The following is a 19071-nucleotide window of genomic DNA, read 5'->3' as shown; positions in this document are numbered from 1 at the left end:
CTGACGCTTTCATCCAAAGCCCCTTACAATTGATATTTATGTCAGAGGTCGCATGTCTCTGAAGCAACTAGGGGTTAAGTGTCTTGCTCAGGGACACATTGGTGGACGTTACAGTGGGGAGTTCAACCCCGGTCTCTCACACCAAAGGCATGTGTCTTATCCACTGCTCCATCACCACCCCATGGTGATAAAGATAAATAAAACATTTTACTGCTGATCTTGGAAGTTTCGGTTGAAAAGAAATGTAGTGTGTATGCACATGAGAAAGGCTGTATGTGAGGATATATTAAACATAATGCACACTCTGTGGAAACAAATTTCCCTTTTGGGGACAATAAAATCGATCTATTAGTTAAATACCCTGAGGTTGTCAGCTCAACAAAAGGATCAGTGATTGAATGAGTTGGGAGATTGGGAGATTTCTAGTAACACTTTTAAACTTAATAATTAATTATTTTAAATGAATGGCCCACTTAATAAATATTACTGGCTGCTTCAATCATATCACACTGTATTGTGCCTTGTGTGAAAAATAGCAGGTTGTAGCGTTGCGGCTCTGTTTCCCACTGGTGCTGAACTCGGCTGTAAAGTAACTTTATAACGGATCTTTCAATTTACGTTTCTCTCCCTCTCTCAGTCTGTCTCTCTCACTCACTGTCTCTCTCCTTCAGTATGTGTCAGTTAAAACAGTGTTGCACATTTCACACCTGCTTTTTACAGTTTCCCCTGGTAATAAATCGGGTGCAGCAGGTACTGGTATGAATTTCTTCTGTGCTGTCCTTCAGTTAATAAGGACAAATGATAACTGATTGTTTAACGCCTCTAAAAGGCACCCAAAATCCAATCATGTTTTTTATTAAAATTTGTTCGTCTTTTTTTTTTTCTTGTCTTTTTTCACTTCTTCAGACCTCAAAAATTGTTCAAATAATCTGAGAAAGCTCTTTGGTCGAACTGCTGAAAACCCATGTTCACACAAATGTGTGAGGGGTTAAATATTGCTTGGTTTTAATTGAGTAACCAGGAAAGTGAAATTTGATTTGGTATCTGGTGATCTTTCTCAATTTTGAAACTTTAGAAAACTTAATTATTTTACAGTTTTGTCTGCCAGTTTCTTACATGTCTTCCCATGTCGCCCCAGTGTCCTGGGAGCAGTGGGTGGACCCACAGAGCTGAGGGCACTTTGACTTAATAGATATGTACAGACACACACATGCACACAGATAGCTGCTACTGAAAGTCACTCTTCGGCCAAATGAGACCATCCAACCAAACCAGCAGAGTGAACAGGAGGCCGATGATGTGATCGGATTGGCTAGGCCACACTGGGGCGGGGGAGACGGGAGGACGAATAGGGAGGGTAGGGGAGGAGAGGGGGGTGAGTAGCAGGGAGCGAAGCAGCGTCACGTGACCGAGTCCAGCAGAGAGTGTTATAATAGGCCCCCTCTCGGAGTAGAGAGGCAGAGGCTGGATGTGAACCAAAATCCCTCTACCACACACAGGCTGGCCATTGTTGGCTATTCACTGGACTCCATCTCGGGGCACTTTATCATTCAATTAGGACAGCTTTCACACCGCACACCACAGAAAAGAGGCCTTCAATCAAACTGAAAACTTCACACTGGCCCTGGAGGGGATGCAAAAAGGGGACTCGCAGTTGTCACCCCACTTTAATTTTTCCAACTTGTTGTTGTTGTTCAGCGAGACTTTGAGCGGAGAGATGGAGAACGAGAGAGCGAGAGACAGAGAGAGAGAGAGAGGGAGAGAATAGATTGGGTGATGTGAGGAAAGAGGAGGAGAGAGGAGGAAGTCCCTATGAGTACCATTACATGTTCGGTGTGTTTATGAAGCTGATGGAATGCATTTGAGTGGGTGAGGGGTTTAATTTGGTAAGTGGTCGTGGAGGAAAGAAAGCGAGAGCGAGTGAAGAGAAGGGGGAAAATTCAAAGCTCCGAGAAGAGAATGGCACAGAGGAGTATACTTGAGGAAATAATGAGAAGGAGAAGTATGCTTGAGAAAGGGGGGTGGGGGGGCTGTGTGGGGGGGCTCAGGAACTGATCAAAACACAACATTAAGAGTGAGAGCCAAAGGAGGAGAGGAATGGAGTAAGCAGGTTGATAAAAACAAGTTAGGGAGGAAGAAAACCAGGGAAGCTAACAGGTGATGAAGGATAGAAGAAGAGTGCGAGCATCCTGCCGGTAGTTAGTTTGGTTAGAACAGAAGTGATGCATGCAAAAACTTCCTGGAAACAGAGAAGAAGAAAAACAGAAACTGGGTAAAGATTTCTGACATCAAAATGTATCCCTCCTACTTAGCAATCATAAACAGTATATAAACATTAGTTAATAATGCAATTTACTGTAGGTATTTGCAGATATTAGGACTTTTGAAAGTGTTCATTAATGTATTTGTCAACAACCAGAACTGTGAAGCATCTATAACTGCTAAACAGATAATGAATTATTGACATTATATAGCATAATTGTAATTTATCATGTAACTATTACATATATATTATATATGTATGTATATGTATATATTTTGTTATCTATTTTAAAAAGTAAATATAAGAATTTTAATTATTAGTTAATATCTACTAATTTTAAATATGTCTTTCCTCTCATGGCAACTAATCAACGCCAACTCCACCACAGGTCCTGGTATAGGCCTTATCCAATAAGCTAACAGAGCCCTCCTACATATTTTCACATTTTATATAAATTTTTAAACTCACCAGTGAAATATTCATTCAACATATAAACACATTCCTGGTGCTTCACAAGAAGCTTGATTTAGTTGTTTATATTCTGTTTATAAATGCTAAACACCAGGGTTGAGGTAAACAGATGTTTACAGAAATATACAATATATATTTGAGGATTATTAGGTAGGGCAAGTTTTGAGGAAAATTATTTTTTTAATCTACTATCCATAATTTAGATATTTACGAATTTCTATTGTCATAATGACAGCACGCATCTGCAGCAGTCAATGAACCTTTTAAGACATCTATAGTAATGTCACAAGTCTTGTCAATCAAGTCATAACACATACTAGATAATAATTAACAGCAGTAACTGTATTTGTAACTTAATTTCTATTTGTAACTTAATACATTGACCCTTTTCATATCTACAACTACATTTTTACTTGTCAGAATGATAATTCAATGTATCTAAAAGACACTAGGACAGGTCATGAAGGTAAATGAGAACATCTCTCAATCCAAATCTGTGTGGAGAAAGTTCTTCATGGCACATTTATGCCTTTTTTGTAAATGAAAACTTGAAAAGACACACAGCCTCAATTTAGACACCCAAAGTGTTTGATTCTCACGACCACAGGTTAAAATGCAAGAGGCTTGCAGCAATCATACAATTAAGTGCAAAAGTCATGATTGTTAATAGTGACTGTGAGTAGTGGTGGTACTGTATGTTGTAATATTTCTGGACAGGCTGAAGTGTCTCATATCACAGTTAATTTTCTGACACTGGACCCTACACTGTCTCACACTCCCAACTTCACCAAACAATAATTACTAAAAATGAACAAAATGTCACTTTTCTCACGAAGTGTTCACTGCAAGGCTGACTTTGCAGTAATGAGCCGCCATCTTACGTCCATGTAGTATGGAATGTAAGTCCATCTACTCAAGAAGTACTGTCATTAAGTACAGTTTCAAGGTACTTACCCATTTCCTGCAACTTCTCTACTTCACTACATTTTAAAGGGAAATATTGTACTTTTTACTGCACCACACAACTACTTTGATATATTATTATTGTTGATTAAACCACCAAATAAGTACTTTAAATTAGCTACGCCTTGGCCAGCATCAACATTAAAATACTGCGTGTAGCAAATAAACGATATATAATAATTGACTTTATCATACTTTATACTTTATCATGAGTACAGGAATGCAGGACTTTTTACTGCAGCATTTCTACTTTTAATTAATTAAAGCATCTGAAATATTCTTCCACCCCTGCATACATTAAAGACAGGCCATTGGTTTAAACTACACGTTGTAGCTGGACTGTAACAAGAAACCAACCATACACACAGTAATGGCAGACACGTTTACCAAAACATCTACATTTACATCTTTTTGCATCTAGAGACTAACTCCTTTTAATTATCAGTGTGATGGTTCTGTTCTCTATATTTAAACTTGAAGGCACACAGATCCTGATCCTGCTTTTTCTCTATTCTCACATTACTTAGGACAAATCTCAGGTCGCAGCCAGTCAATCATTTATTTATTCCTGCTCATACACTACGAGTAACTCTCAGTCAGTGAACACTCGCATGAGCTGTGGAGAAATTTCTTTTGTCTACCAAGGGAGTTGGAAGTTTTGCTTGGCATTATTTAGTGAGTAGGGGATTGTTGAGCAGGGCGGGGTGGCGGAGGCGTTATTAAAAATCACTTCAGAGGGAGGACGAGGGAATGTGTCATCAGACACCGCGGCTGCATTCTGCTTTCTCCTACTTTTTCCCTCCTCCCGTCTTCCTCACTCCTGAGTATGAATCAGGAGCAGAGCAATCATCTGTCACTACTAATGTAGCTGTGTGTGTGTGTGTGTGTGTGAGAGAGAGAGAGAGCGAGAAAGAGAGAGAGAGTGAGTCAGGAGCTATTCTGTCTATCTCTCTCTCGCTGTATGGATCCGGTTTCTTCCCATTCGCTGACTCACTAATCGGCATCTCTAGACTGGGTTGGACAGACCGGTTCCATATTCCAGATATTACTGTGTCACTAACACACACACACACACACACACATATCTCTGTACTGAGTCACGTGTTGAATCTCAACAACACTTTGGCATGCATCACTCCTTTCCCTGCATGTGCACACTGGACTGTCTAGCAGTGGTGCATTTCTCAGCTACAGCGCATGATACCAGCGCACCACAATACTTCCACTTTGGCTCATATCACAGCTTACCATATGAACAGATAATAATAGGAATTTTAGTTTGTGTCTGCCTTTAGCTCTTTTCCTGCTCACTTTATGCAAATCTTTCCCAAACAGGAAATCACAACACACCGGCTTGACGATCAAAATCTGGATACAATTTAGTAGATGCAGAAGAGGCTGAAAAGATTTGGATTAAAGCAACAGGTAAACTTGATAGTTGAGGTTCTGCCTATTTGATAAATACATCTGTGGCCACTGTTTTGAATGAGCGACTTTAGAGTACAGATGCTTTTAGGAAACCCAGTTCTTGGTAATAATTCGCTATCAATAGAAGACAAGTTCGAAACTGTCCCCTGCTTAGCTCCAAATGCTAGTAAGATTAATTTACAGTGGAAAGAATCCGTAAAGGCCATCTACCGCCCGGTCAGACAACCATTTTTGATGGAAATAATTAATGATTAATGACTATTTTCATTACAGACTCACCTGCAGGTGCTTTTCTTTTTATAAATATTTTTTTTAGTATATGAAATGTTAGAAATAATGACACATGCTGTATCCAAATGAATAGTCTGAAGTTCTGCAACAACTGTTTTTTTCAACCTTGAAATTATGTTTTACAGTATTAAATTAGCAAATGTTGGAAATGCAAATCATCCTGTCTGAGAAGCTACAACCACCACATTTGGTATTTTGATGACTGAATTCAACAGTTAATGGATCAAAATCTAAAGCAATTAATTTTCTAGGGATTGGCCAATAAATTAACTGCTTCTTTTTTAGCCCTAAAATAATTAAATATCTCTGTTACAAACATACATTACAGCTGAAATCATGAATCCCTTTGTTTGTCGTCAGAAAATTAATCAGCAGCAATTTTAAAAATAAACAAATCATTCGTTATAAAATGTCAGAACTTCACTGGTTGCAGCTTCTTACTTGTTTTTTTTTTTTTATGTTTGTTTGTTTTTTGTGATTGTAAACTGAATATCTTTTGGACTGTTGTTCAGACCAAAAGATTTTATATTTAAACTTTAGGAAACTTGATAATGATGGTTTTTTGTTTTTTTTTTTACATATTTTTGATATTTTATAAACAAAAATTATTCATCAATGAATCAAGAAAATAATCAGCAGATTTATCGATAACGAAAACTGTCATTAGTTGCAGCCTTAGCCATCACATAGTGCTTTGCTATGCTTTGACCATCAGTCAGTGACACAGGCCCCTCACTGGCTGCCTGATAATCTGGCTCTAACAAAAAGCATCGAAAGAGTGCTGAAACAGTTAGTCAATTAATCAAATGATAAAAAAATAAATCCTCAACATTTGGACAATTAATAAATGATTTAAGTAATTTTTTAAGCAAAAATCCCAAATGTTTTGCTGCTTTTCAAATGTAAGATAACATCAAATATCTTTGGCTTTTGGACCGTTGGTCAGACAAAACAAGCAATCTGAACGTCACTGTGGCGTGCTCAGGTAACTAGTGAATGGTGTTTTTCCACATTTTATTGACGGATCAATCAATAATGAAAATAATAGTCAATCGCAGCCCTAAAACACACATAAAGTAATGAAGCTGTAACTTACAAAAGCATAAAAATACTTTCAAATGTATTTATTTTTTACACAAAATGGAAAATAAACCCGAATCCTGTTTTCTATTTTTATAATTCAGCAGAAGCTACCTTAGAAGTATCCTATAAAACATCTGTTCATTCTGAAACAGAAAAATCCAACAGTCTGCTACACAGTTGTTGCAGAAAGACAAACCAAATACTGTAACGAAAAACCTTTAGTTTAACAGACATCAGTCTCTCCAACCTCAAGAAAACAAAAAGCCCATGCCACTTCTCTGGACAGATCCACCATGCAAGCAATACGTGGTGATATGAATACCCTTTAAAGCCTAGATTTGTAAGAACCATGAAGAGTCATCGTCAGAGTAAATTGTTCAAAATCCTGACTTTTTTCTAAGATTCAGTCCAGCATGATGACAGACCAGCGAATGTTTAATTTGGTGGGTCTGCAGACACCTAAGCAGTTGGTCCAGTATTGTTCTACTACTTTTTAAATAGCTTAGGCAAATTCAACATGCCAAACAGCTCTATTAGTCAGTTCGAACAGATGTTCCATTTTAAAATGTCTTAATTTTCCCTTGGACCTGGACCTGAAAGAACCTGAATGATTTATGTGGACAAGGGGAGGTCATATCCCGATATAGTAAATTAGGATTTATAGCTACATATGCAAACATAAAAGTCTGAAAATTGCTCCTCCTTTGCCTGCGTTCTTTAATTTATAACTATTACTGGCAGAGATTAAACGCCAGTTCTCGACAGTGGCACCATTATTGACACCACAGTCCATTTAGCTGTGGTTCTGGAACTTTCGATCTAATCACACAATCTTCATCAACAGATGGAGTTTGCCCACTTTGTCATGGAATTGACATCGCTAAACCCCTCCCCAATTAAAGATTGTCCAATTATTGCTTAGTGAGATTTAACTATGCCCGACAGGTTTCGGATTTCTCACCTTGTTGAATCCGTGTGCATGGGAAACACACTCGGTCCTTGCCTTTTCAAAACCAAAAACACAAGGGCAAAATGTGAGGAATGAATTAAACAGTACGTGTTCATCTGCTCTAACATAAGCTGTATGTGTTGTTAGCATGTCTGGCTAATTAGCCTACTATCTAGGAGTTACAAGTTACACTGCAATACACTACATGGATCCACTGGTGAGGGTGCAGACTTTTTGTGACATGCAGCTTTAGCCTGAGTCTTTTAGCCCACTATTAAGAATGTAGCCATCAAGAGAAAATTTAAGATGCTTTCACAAGTTTCTTGTTTTAAACCAACCAACTCAACTGACTCGTGGAGCAGCAAAACAATGGTGACCAGCTAGAAGGGAGAAGCCTGCTTTTGTCTTTGTCCTCTTTCTGACTCTGCCACTGTCATAGTGAACTGCATATCTGACGTGCGAGACTGGACCCTTTGACAGTCCTAGCAGCAGTATCTAAAGGGGGTCTGGGCTTCATGAACTGTCAACTTCTGTTTCCAGATCAAGAATTTAAACCAACATGGAGCTGAAAAAATATTCAGCATCTACGGAAGGACAACTGGGCAAACGCTTGATGATCATGTGAAATGATAAAAAGCTCCAAAACAGCTACTAAATGGACAGTGAGAGTGTTTTGGCAATTGCTGAGGTATTACAGAGGATCAGCGAGCTGAGGTGTAAACTGCACGTTTGCAACACATGTAATTAAAACCACCAAACGACCTCTGTGACATGACACCACCCTCTGCCACGCTGCCTTCTCACCTCACCAAGCTCAACCTGAAAAGTTTTAAATGCTGTAAAATATCACCAAATTAGCAAATCCTGTTGGCGCTTTTACTGAAAGTCATTTCTGTTTCCTACTTGTGTTTATTTCCAGCAGTCCCTGTGTGACTTAACCTGCAGTGGATCATCTTTGAAACCAACAGGCTTTCCTCTATTCCCAAGTCAGCCAGAGCCTAAGGTTAAGTACAAGTCTATCAGTGTCTGAGAGACGACCCCCTAAACCAACGCTGTGTTTACTGCAGAGAGAGAAAAGCCTATTAATAAATCTGTTGCAGACAGCCTGGCGGAAGTAGCCTGAGGGCTGTAAACTTAGTCTGGGACAGAAGGATGGATGAAGGGTAAAACAGAAAGGGATGGATGGACAGAGTGCGAGAGAGCAAAGGAGATGACGAAGGAGAGAAGAAAAGAGAGGAAGGAAAGAAATTAAGATACATGGAAATGGAGAAAGGAGGGAGGGAGGGTAAAGACTGCGTAGGGAGGCGGGGAGGGAGGGTAAAGGGTGTGTGTGTGTGTGTGTGTGTGTGTGTTGTGTGGTGTAAACCATGGGTGCTGGTTGATGGATGGATCTAGGTTCTGAAAAGCCACAGCTGCCCCGCTCTTCCTAGAAAAAGATCCACAAGGAAAAGTGGCAGTATGCGGTTCAAGCATCTAGCATCCTCTTACTATTTCTGACCGGCATACTGCAGGACCCGTCAGAATGTGTGCTGGTCCAGAAAGCCTCTGCGATAGTGTGAGTGAATGAGCGCATGTGTGCTTGTATTATTAACTTTGAGCCTATGCATTATAAAAATGAAAACGTGAAGGTTCTTTTTTTACTTTAATTAGCCTTGTAAATATCTGTGTGTGTGTGTGTGTGTGTGTGTGTGTGTGTGTGTGTGTGTGTGTGTGTGTGTGTGCTGCACTGCACATTCGAATGTCTGTTTCCAATCAGTCTATTACACAGCAAAGCATCATTCTTCTCTCTGTCACGGCTGCCAACTAAACGTAGTAAATGTGTATTGGGCTGTATTTACTATAAATAAGGTAAAAGCGGTATGAGGTTTTTTGCATGTTTTTGCACCCAGTAGAACTTATTACAAATAAAAACCCTGTTACTTTAATATGAAAGACTGATATGAAAATAAGTGCACTTCATGTATCAAGTACAGGGACCAACTATCATGTAAAAGATGGAAAGAAAAACTTTGTTGCCTTTAATCTCCCCTCTGTACAGTTTCAGTACTTCAAGGAATGTTTGCTTAACACTGTGGCCATAAGTGGTAATTACGAGTTGCAGTTCATTTAAAAATGTATCAGTAGCACAAGTATAGGAGAGTCATTACTGACAGAAACAATCGCCACCCTCATGCTATGTTTTTATTGAGCCTTTAACCTCACCTGACAGCTAAGCAAAATCCACCCATTGATGAATACCATGAGATGCAGGTCAAACAGCTAGTACTGTAGCAACAGAACTAGTAATGAACCTTCACTCATGGAAATCGTATTGTGGTTCAATAGCCCTGCTGTAAATGGGAAAGACAAATCACTAAGGTAATGCTCATTTTTGCACTTGGGTAATGCTTGTGAGATTCTGAAACATCCTCACCACTCAGCTGAGCACGAGATATGCAGGGATGGATATCTGACTCGCACCATGATCTGGGTTTTTTTTTTTTTATCTCTCTCCATATTTTTTGTTCATATCTTTCTTCTTCTTCTGGCTTACTTCTCTGACACTTCAAAACTTTTCATTCCCGACATACAGTATATCCAGCATCTCTCTCCTCCTCTCCAGCCAGCCCTCTCTCAAAGTGACCAGCAGCTCCTGTGTGAAACCTCATGTATCACAAATAAATAGATCTTTCCCTGCTTGTCCAGTGACACTGAACACACCATGCTTGTAAACACATGCACATGTGACTACATAAGCGCGCACACACACACACACACACACACACAAACACCATATCTCAGGCTCTCAGCTTGCCCTATTTTTTCTCCCGCTGTCCTGAGAAAATAACAAATATCACAATCTTATTGCAGCCCTTCAGCAAAAAACATCCATTCTAGCATGAACCCAATGTCCGTTGTTCCCTCACCCATCTCCTTTGCACCCCCACCCTCCCACCGCATCCCATCCTTGCCTCTAGAAGGTGAAGAAGTACAAAGAAAGGGATCAGAGCTTTTCCGATTCTTCCCTGGTTATTAACTACCATTTGTCCCCTCAGAGGGCTGTCCCTCCCATTAACCCAACTGATGCTCTTTTCTCATGGAAATCAGCCTGCTGTTGCTGCTGCCGCCGCCGCCTCTGCTGCCACTACCACTGCTGCCCGCTGCCCGCAGAGGTGCAAGGAATTGTGGGGGATTTTCAGAGGAGAAGACCTCCCTCCAGCTCAAAAACAACTCCTTCTCTCTCTCTCTCTCTCTCTCTCTCTCTCTCTCTCTGTGCTCACACCCTGAGTTCAGGCGCACACACACACACACACACATGCACAAGCACATCTACCATCTCAAAAACAGGCATGTGTGCGAGCTCTCACACATTCACTCAGTCACAAAGGCAAACATGAAACGTGCTGCCTCCAACCACAGGGGCATGGAAGTAATGTAAGGCAATGCATGGGAGTTAATGAGAAGAAGCTGGCTCCATCGACCCTGCAGAAAATATTGTGGAGAGCAGAGCAGCTAGAATGCTTCAACACCAGAATAACTGGAATTGTCAGGAGTTTATGGCTCTGAAAAAAATATTTTGAAGTAGGAGGGGCCGCTAACAGATAAAAAAAAGTTTGCAAGCTGATTCCAGGACTGTTTAGCACTTGCTTACAACATTTTTGTTCAATTAGCTCATATATTTATTGTTTAATGTTTGAAATGTTCTTTAATGGTATTTTTCAAAACTTAGGAAAACATGTGGATATGGATTTATGTTCAGACAGTTCACAAATTCACCTCTGATCTTCGATAGAACTATTATAAATCCAATTACACAGGCTACAATCATCTGTCACAGCATCTAAAACAGGTGCACCAGAACACCAACCACCTCACTTAATGTTGTAGCTGTGTCTCTGCTAAAGCCCATGGAGCAGATCCATAGCCAACAAGCTTGTTACAGTGACATCAACACATGGGTCTCAACTTGCAGGACGACTGGCAGCAACAAAGGCATTGTCTCGTGACAAACTTGCTTCCATTTCCTTATTATGTAGCTGGAGGCCTTGATGGAACATGCTTGTCTCAGACCTGCTGCAGCGCTGAAGTGGAGGGAAACCCCCACCTCAACTTATTTCACCAGACTATTGATCTGCAACTTTGACATTAATCTTTTTGAGGTAGCGAGATACTTTTAAGGCTTTCAGCCCTGTATGTATTCATGCATTTCATTAATGTTGCAGCCTCATTATAATTTACCTCCTTTTTATTTACCACTAAATTGCCACTTTTTAAGATAGATAATTACAGTAAATCATTGTGTCTTTATAGAGCATGTATGTCATTCAAACTAGGCAAAGAACTTCATTTTTTTTAATATTCTGCACTTACTGTCTCACGTTAACACAGTTAAACTGTTAATGGAACAAAAAGTCATGTCAATGTTGGATGTCCTCTTGCAGGAGGATATTTGTGCCATGAGAAACCTATTAGTCTAGTAGGTGGAATCTATAGCTTATTTTGTTCTGTTGATTGGAGAAAACATGCTATTTGAAGACATTAACCTGGCCTTAAGGCAATGAAAACAGCTTTGACATTTCGCAGACAATTCGAATCCAGAAAATAATCATCAGATTAATCGTTAATGAAATCATCATCACTTGCGGCCCTAGTGAAATCTCCCGTATTTGGCTGTGGATAACTACATACAGTACATGTGTAACTCCTTTACAACCACAGGATGTCCACTTATAGACTTAGAGCTTATAGCTGATGTAATGAGAACACCTTAACATTACGACGTGCTTTCTAGGTGCGAGCTCACATGTTCACAAGGAAAGGAAACAACAGCAATCTTGTGATACATGACGTTCACCGCAGTGACAATAACAAATCAATGATAAATATCCCAGGATTCACAGTGAAAGCATGCACAAATAGCACAATGCAATAAGCTGATTGTAAACTCATTATCAGTCCCTACAGCTACAGAATATTAGTTAGGCCAACCTTTTGTTACTTGAACAGTAGTTTTTGTGTATTTCAACACTCCTGGTTGACATATAAATGTGTCAAAAGTAGCAGCCTGCAGCCAAGTCAGCTATCAATAACAAGTGCATAAACTGTTCCCCCACATTCTGACCCCAACCCCCCCTTTAGTAGGGTCTTGGTTGTTATTTACCCGCTTCCAAGGAAAAGCACACACTCTCTCACACTGACACACATGCAGGCAGGAGACACAAAACATCCGATCAGCGACAAACATGACATAAGCCATGTAGCCTACAGTAGATAACTAGGGTATATCAAGGGGCCAACAACGACTTCAAGGTTATAGTGGACGCCTGAATACCAGGTAGAAAACTCCTGATTTAAAGAATGTAACAGTATGCACACACAGAAAACAGCTTCCACATTACAGCAACTTTTTTTCTCCTCTCGCAAACTAACACACACCACGGGACGTTCCCTGCGTCTCGCTCTCCTCTGCAGTGGCATGCCACACTTGATAAGTATTCGGAAATTGCTTAAAACTCACCAGATCACCGAAAACTTGCAAAGAACATCAAACGTCTACAACGACGGGCCGCAGGACAAAGTGCACCGCGTTTAACAACTTCACAGATTCGCATTTGCAACATATTTATCGACCAAAGGAAAGACTCGAGAGGCAGAGCAGGCGATCGCGTAATTAGAAATTAAATACCCAGATCCTTCCACGCTGCCGCAAAAATAAGCAAAATCACGCAAAAGTCCGATTACGCGAAAGTAACACCACATTTATTTAAAAAAAAAATCAAGTGTCGCGCACGTCGATGTGTCTGTCAGCGTGAGTTGATAAAAGCTGTAAAGTTGTTTAAAAGGCACACTTGCACACATCAGGACGTGCAGCCACATTATGAAGCCTTACTGGGGGAAAAAACGAGCAGTTTACTCACCAAAAAGTTTCCAGCACCGCATTAGTCAATTTCACACGGAGCCCCGGTAACCTTCCATCCCGGACCGGACCAGAAAACCACCGTGGGAGAGCCCACGCCGCCGCTCCCCGCTCCTTTCTCCCCTCGATGTGTTGTTTTAATATTTTTTCCGATTTTTTTCCAATAATTTTTCTATATTCGGGGCCTGAGAGTGCGTCTGGCTCCCCTCAGGCTGCAGCGGAGTTATGGGGCGGTAAGCATTGTGGGAGTGTGACGTCAGGCCACTTTCACAAACTTTTTTTTTTTTCAACCAGCGGCAGCTTACTGGTTTTTCAGCAGCCCTGCAGCCAGTCCTCCCAGTCAACAGCAATTGATTCAGTTATTACACAGCAGCGCAGCTTATACATTCTCTATATTGGGGTTATAACAAAACATTTATATTTTTAAAAATAATTTAAAAAAAACTCATAATCTCCTGTAACGGAGCCCAGGTTTGACATATGACTAATTAACATCTAATATTTGGATGAATGTCATATTGTTGCCTACAGTTAAAGTTTAACACCATCTACTATTTAAAAATATTGAAAAGTTACAAATAACTGTTAAGGATTAGTGCAGTTCTTAAATATTTCCTAAAAGTTTTAAAAACCCAAGGACTGCTTTAGTTGATCATTTGGGACTTATTTGTTTTATTAGGCTTTGTATTGGCACCCCTTGTCTCTGAAACCAATAGGCTATGCATCATTTTCAGTCATCACATGATCTCATGTTAGCTTCTACATGAACAAAGAATTTTCTTTTTTTTTCAATATAAGTTTATTTTTTTTAATTATTTTTTTTAGCTTCTTACCGCCCATTTTGAATGAAACTGCACAAAAGTAAAGTGTACTTAAATCAGGAATGAGTGCTTTCCAATGAATGATTGCGAGTCATCTCAACTTTACAGACTTTACAGAAAACAGAAAAGTGTGATAATATCAACAAAATAGGCTACATATCTTTTATCACTATAAGTGAAAAGTTTTCTTAAATTTATTTTGGTTAGGCTACGTTAACATTGCTCTTGTGCCCATTAATCTAAAAGAAGTGGGGGGAGGGGGAATAAACTAAATGTCAATCGTTAAATTATTTAAAAAAAAAAACAAACAAAAAAAAAAAACAGGTCACACAACATAGAACATACTTGAATCAGGCATTCTGCAATTTCATATTTCTTTTTTTTTTCCTGTTAAAGAGTCAACAAGTGACAACATGGTGGAAGAAAACAAGCCCATCAGCAGGAATGGGTTTGTCCCGGGTCCCCACGTGTTAAAGGCTACCGGTTGAACTGGTGGTGGTCCCGTTTCTCCCACCTTGTGTTTTTTTGGGAGGGTGAAAGAATTACTTCCAGGGCACATCAACTCGTTTCCTCATCACCCTAACCCCCCACCGCCTCCTCCCAGCCCCTCCACGGGCTTCCACCAGCCCCACCAAGCCCGCAGGGTAAATGTGTTTGTGCAGAGAGAGTGAGTATGGGGGGTGGGGGAGCTCGAGTCTTCAATAATGCTGCTTTCAAGTGCTGGCCGTCTGCTCATTTATTGTATTTATAGAAAAATACTTTTGTCTGTGTATTTAAGTAGCCTTCAATTGAATATAACAGTTCAATGAACACTAACAAAAGCTTGTTGATTTATTTTACAAATGATTTGAAACATGTCTGAAGGCCTGCTTTATGTTGGAGTGCCGGTATGCTACTCGATATTTTAATTAAATTATTAATTTAATTAATTAAATGATTAAAAATGGCTACTTTAGCGGCTGTATGATCAATAAATAAAAAACTACAGCATCATAGAGAACTCCAGCTGTATTTATTCATATTTTGTTTGGCAATCAGTCGCTCCCCGACAATTCCGACATTTCCGACCGAACTTGAAAGCATCAAAAGCCTTTTGGCATGGTCAATACAGAGGAGCGGGGTAGAAAATGCCAGTTGTGCAGGGGAAACAAACCTACAATGGGCTTACCTGTTGCTGCAGTGGTGAAAAAAAGTTTGTAGAAATGAAGACGAGGTTTTATTTTCAAATGTTGCAAAAGTGCAGATGAAAACGCGAAGAGAAGCAACATCTCCCAGAGGTCGGACTTTTATCTGAGGGGTAGGCTACTGTGAAGTCAAAGTCCCGTTAAATACAAAATAAGTGGGAGAAAAACGGGACTACTTTCAAACTTTATTTAGTCGAGTGCTGGAGATGTTTAGGTAGGTATTTAAGCGACATAAATTCAGAACATGTCCACGTTAAGACCACGATGTTGTTTAGTTTTAGGCTTAAAAAAGTCAATTACGTTTTTGTCTTCAAGCAAGCATTTATTTTTTTTAAAGCAGCCCACGCAAAAAAATAATAATAACTGAACATTTAACTAAAAGAAGTTTTTAAAAAAAAGGCAATTAGGCAGGGTTTTCTCCACAATGGATGAAATGTTTTCTCATAAACATTGTTTTATAAAAATGTTATTAATAAAACATGGTGGCTTATTCAAATAAATCAGATGTGTATATGTAAAGTAAACATTAAAGGCAAATTCTTAAGGTTGTGAATCATTCATTATTCATGCATTATTAAGACAATGAAATAATTGTTAAGAATATAATATTTAAACTAATAAAGTTCAGATTAAATAATAGGCACATGTTAGAATGTTAAAATAATTTCAGTATGATGCTATTTTCAAAAAAGAATCAATCATTACACATTCTAATAAATTACATCCATATAAGGCTTTAAACATGAACACACTCTAGAACAGGAAAGACTCAAATATTTGATCAAGTGCAATCATTTCATTTGTTGTAGAATTAGGGTTAAACTTTTATACACTTATTACACGTTATTCTTGGTAAAGTCTCTCTTATTATCCAACAATCCCTGAAAACTAAGTATATTTAAACTCTTACAGGCCTGACATTATAAACTAGCTGTAAAGGAAATGAACAATTTTAAAGTGTCCAAATCTTACAAAACCAAAGACTGTGTGTTAAATGAAGACATTTAGAGAATGTCAAAAGAAGGAGATGAAGGCAGTTACCTGATACACTTTGGTTAGGTTTGGTTTTTGTCCATATGGCCATGTGGTACAGGAAGTAAGTTGTACATAAGGTTTTATATCGGCCTGATGAGAAAATTGAAAAAGAATCCACTCTGTTCAGTTTTGGTCTGTTACAGCCTGATATTGCATTATTAGTGTCATTAACAGAGTTATACAAATGCCATTGAAATGATCTGTGGTGATCAGAATGGTTTTAATGTTATGTTAAGAATGGAAAAAATATGTTTTACTAGGAAATCCTCCCTCTTTAGATTGGCTGTCTGATGCAGTAGTTTGGGTTTTTTTTTTCTCTTGCAGCTTTTCATGTGAGGATGCTGTAAAACAAACAAAAACTGGACAAGAATAGATGATAGAGAAACAGAAGGTTAAAGATGGATGAGGTGAAGCGATTTCCCAGCATGAAGAGGGAGACTTCTTTCATTATGCCATTGTTTGTTTATTTGGATTACAGTGTGGTTGGTTCGACCGCAGTCAGGTTGATTGCAGTTGCGTGGTGGTCTGTTATTTAGAGCTGTGGAGTGATTTTTAACTATCTTATGAAACGCCACATCATGCCGTGGCACTGGCTTCCTCTGATTCCTCTCTGTTGGTCTCTCTCATCTCTCCAGACCGTCTAGGAAACCTCTCACATGCAGAACCGCCCTGTAAGCAGGGGCAGCCTCCAGATCAGCCTCTCCCCTGCATGTCTCTGGCTACCACACACCTAATCAGTCCTGATTAGATGCACTGTAAGAGACGAGGAAGCCAGCCTTTCAGAAGTTATGATGACAGAAGCTCCCTTAAATAAAACCTTCATGAGCAGAAACATCTGTGTCTGTTTATAGCGTCTGTATAACAGTAGTCAGATCTCCAACTGTTCCTCTGGTGTCATCCCAATTTACCTCTTTTTCTTTTAACATGCCTTACTTCGCAGCTCTTGTTATAATCACACACACGCAAGCTTCCAAACAAATACACACACATGCACTTATCAATTATTGGCGGGCACTCTCAGCCCCATCCACACAAACCTAAGTCCAAAATCTAATCCAAAATCAGCATCAGTGAACACAACAGCAATTAGTAAGGGGGACAATTTGTTCACATCTGGAGTGTATTTCCTTGCCACCAGAATACCCAGCAATCACTTCTTTCAGGGTCCTGGTGTGGTGGGAAATGACTATGTGTTTTTTATGTGTTTTGTTTAAAACAGATGGGCGGTTTACATTAGCGGAGATGGGCGATAAACAGCTTAGAAAGGATGGGGGAAACCGCCGGGACACAAAGAGAGAGACACCGCCGTCACTGCACAGACATGGCACTGACGCCTTTTGTGAACATCCATTATTTTCTCACTCAGTTTTGTTTTGGCCAGAATTTTTTCAATTACAGTTGTGTTATTCTAGTATGTTATAATGACCCCGGGTCTCAGGGTGAGATTAAATTTATCCTCCTTGGTTCATGGGCTGAAAAGGTTTAAGAATCTCAGGCTGTAATTATTTTCCAGCTTCTTTGTAGTTTGGTTTTTGTTCATATTCCAGCATAATTCAACCATAAATGTCCAGAGAAACAGCTAACATCCAGCTAACATCCAAGTATGTGAGGTGTGACTGAAATACACCTCTCACACCCTAAAAGTCAATGTGATTATTGCTCAAAACACAAATGTTACACAACATGCAAATACCTGCCAAGATGAGGTCGAGCACAGTGGTGCTGCAGAGAAAGATAGCTTACGATTACATCCTGTGCATGTGATGAAACCACTGAGCATCTGGTGTGTGAATATTTCTGGGTAGCATGGAGAAAAAGGTGGGGAAGTCTATCTCAGCTGGGACCGACTTTTCTGTGAGGAGGTGGAGTATCAGGTCGCAGACAGCCGGCACCAGCAGTCTGCAGCAGGTTGATAAGGTAGACGGGTGGAACACAGAGTGTCCTGTCCAGCTACACGTTCACGTCATGAAGGCACGTCGCTGCCAAAGGGGGATCCTAGCAGAGTGGAAAAAGTAAAAGTAAAAACAAGAATTCTGTCAATAGAGTTTTGTTACTCTTGGCTGTTTTTCCAAACACCTCTAATACTAAATAAATCTTCAGAGCCACAACCTTTACAATCGATAGTTATTACTCTTACTGTTCTGCTAATTTTATCCATGTCACAAATTAAGGCACGTCACTGCCAAAGATTGGACCTGAGAAGAAAACCTAAATATAGGGATTTTTTCAATAAAATTTTATTAGTACTGATTAGTTTTCTCAACACGTTTAAATCCAAATAAATCTCCCCATTAAAAAGTTAAAAGTTTGTTATCTATTTGTTACTTTTCATATTTAGTTTGTATTCACTTCACTAAGGCACAAAGCTGCCAAACAGTGGGTCTTAGCTGGGAGGGAAAATAAAAATAACAAAAGCATTAGAATCAGCTATTTTCTGAACACCCCTACTTTTTTTGAACACGTTATGCAAAAGGTTACATTAGGTTTTTATCTATGAGACGGCGGAGCTGAGAGGATACAGACATTTTGTCAACAGAGTTATCTAAAATAATCTTCACAGCCAAATTGTGTTTTGTTAGTTTAATTTTAAATGCAGTTTTTATCCATGTTACTAAGGGATGATGCTGCCAGAGGGGGATCCTAGAAAAACTAAAACTTTTTAGTTTTGGTAAGCTTTCCTATACCAC

General features: G+C 39.4%; 1 protein-coding gene across 1 annotated transcript in view; it reads right to left on the bottom strand.

Moving 5' to 3' along the window:
• The window catches only part of plagl2 (pleiomorphic adenoma gene-like 2), a 38546-nt gene extending 25015 nt beyond the window's left edge, over positions 1-13531 (bottom strand). The window contains exon 1 of the mRNA XM_046055441.1: positions 13346-13531. The gene's annotated coding sequence lies outside the window, so the exon portion shown is untranslated. The remainder of the gene's footprint in view (positions 1-13345) is intronic.
• Positions 13532-19071: the final 5540 nt, after the last annotated feature.

This window comes from Micropterus dolomieu, linkage group LG08 (genome assembly GCF_021292245.1).
Source record: "Micropterus dolomieu isolate WLL.071019.BEF.003 ecotype Adirondacks linkage group LG08, ASM2129224v1, whole genome shotgun sequence".
Lineage (NCBI taxonomy): Eukaryota > Metazoa > Chordata > Actinopteri > Centrarchiformes > Centrarchidae > Micropterus > Micropterus dolomieu.
This window is presented reverse-complemented; position numbering and strand designations above follow the sequence as displayed.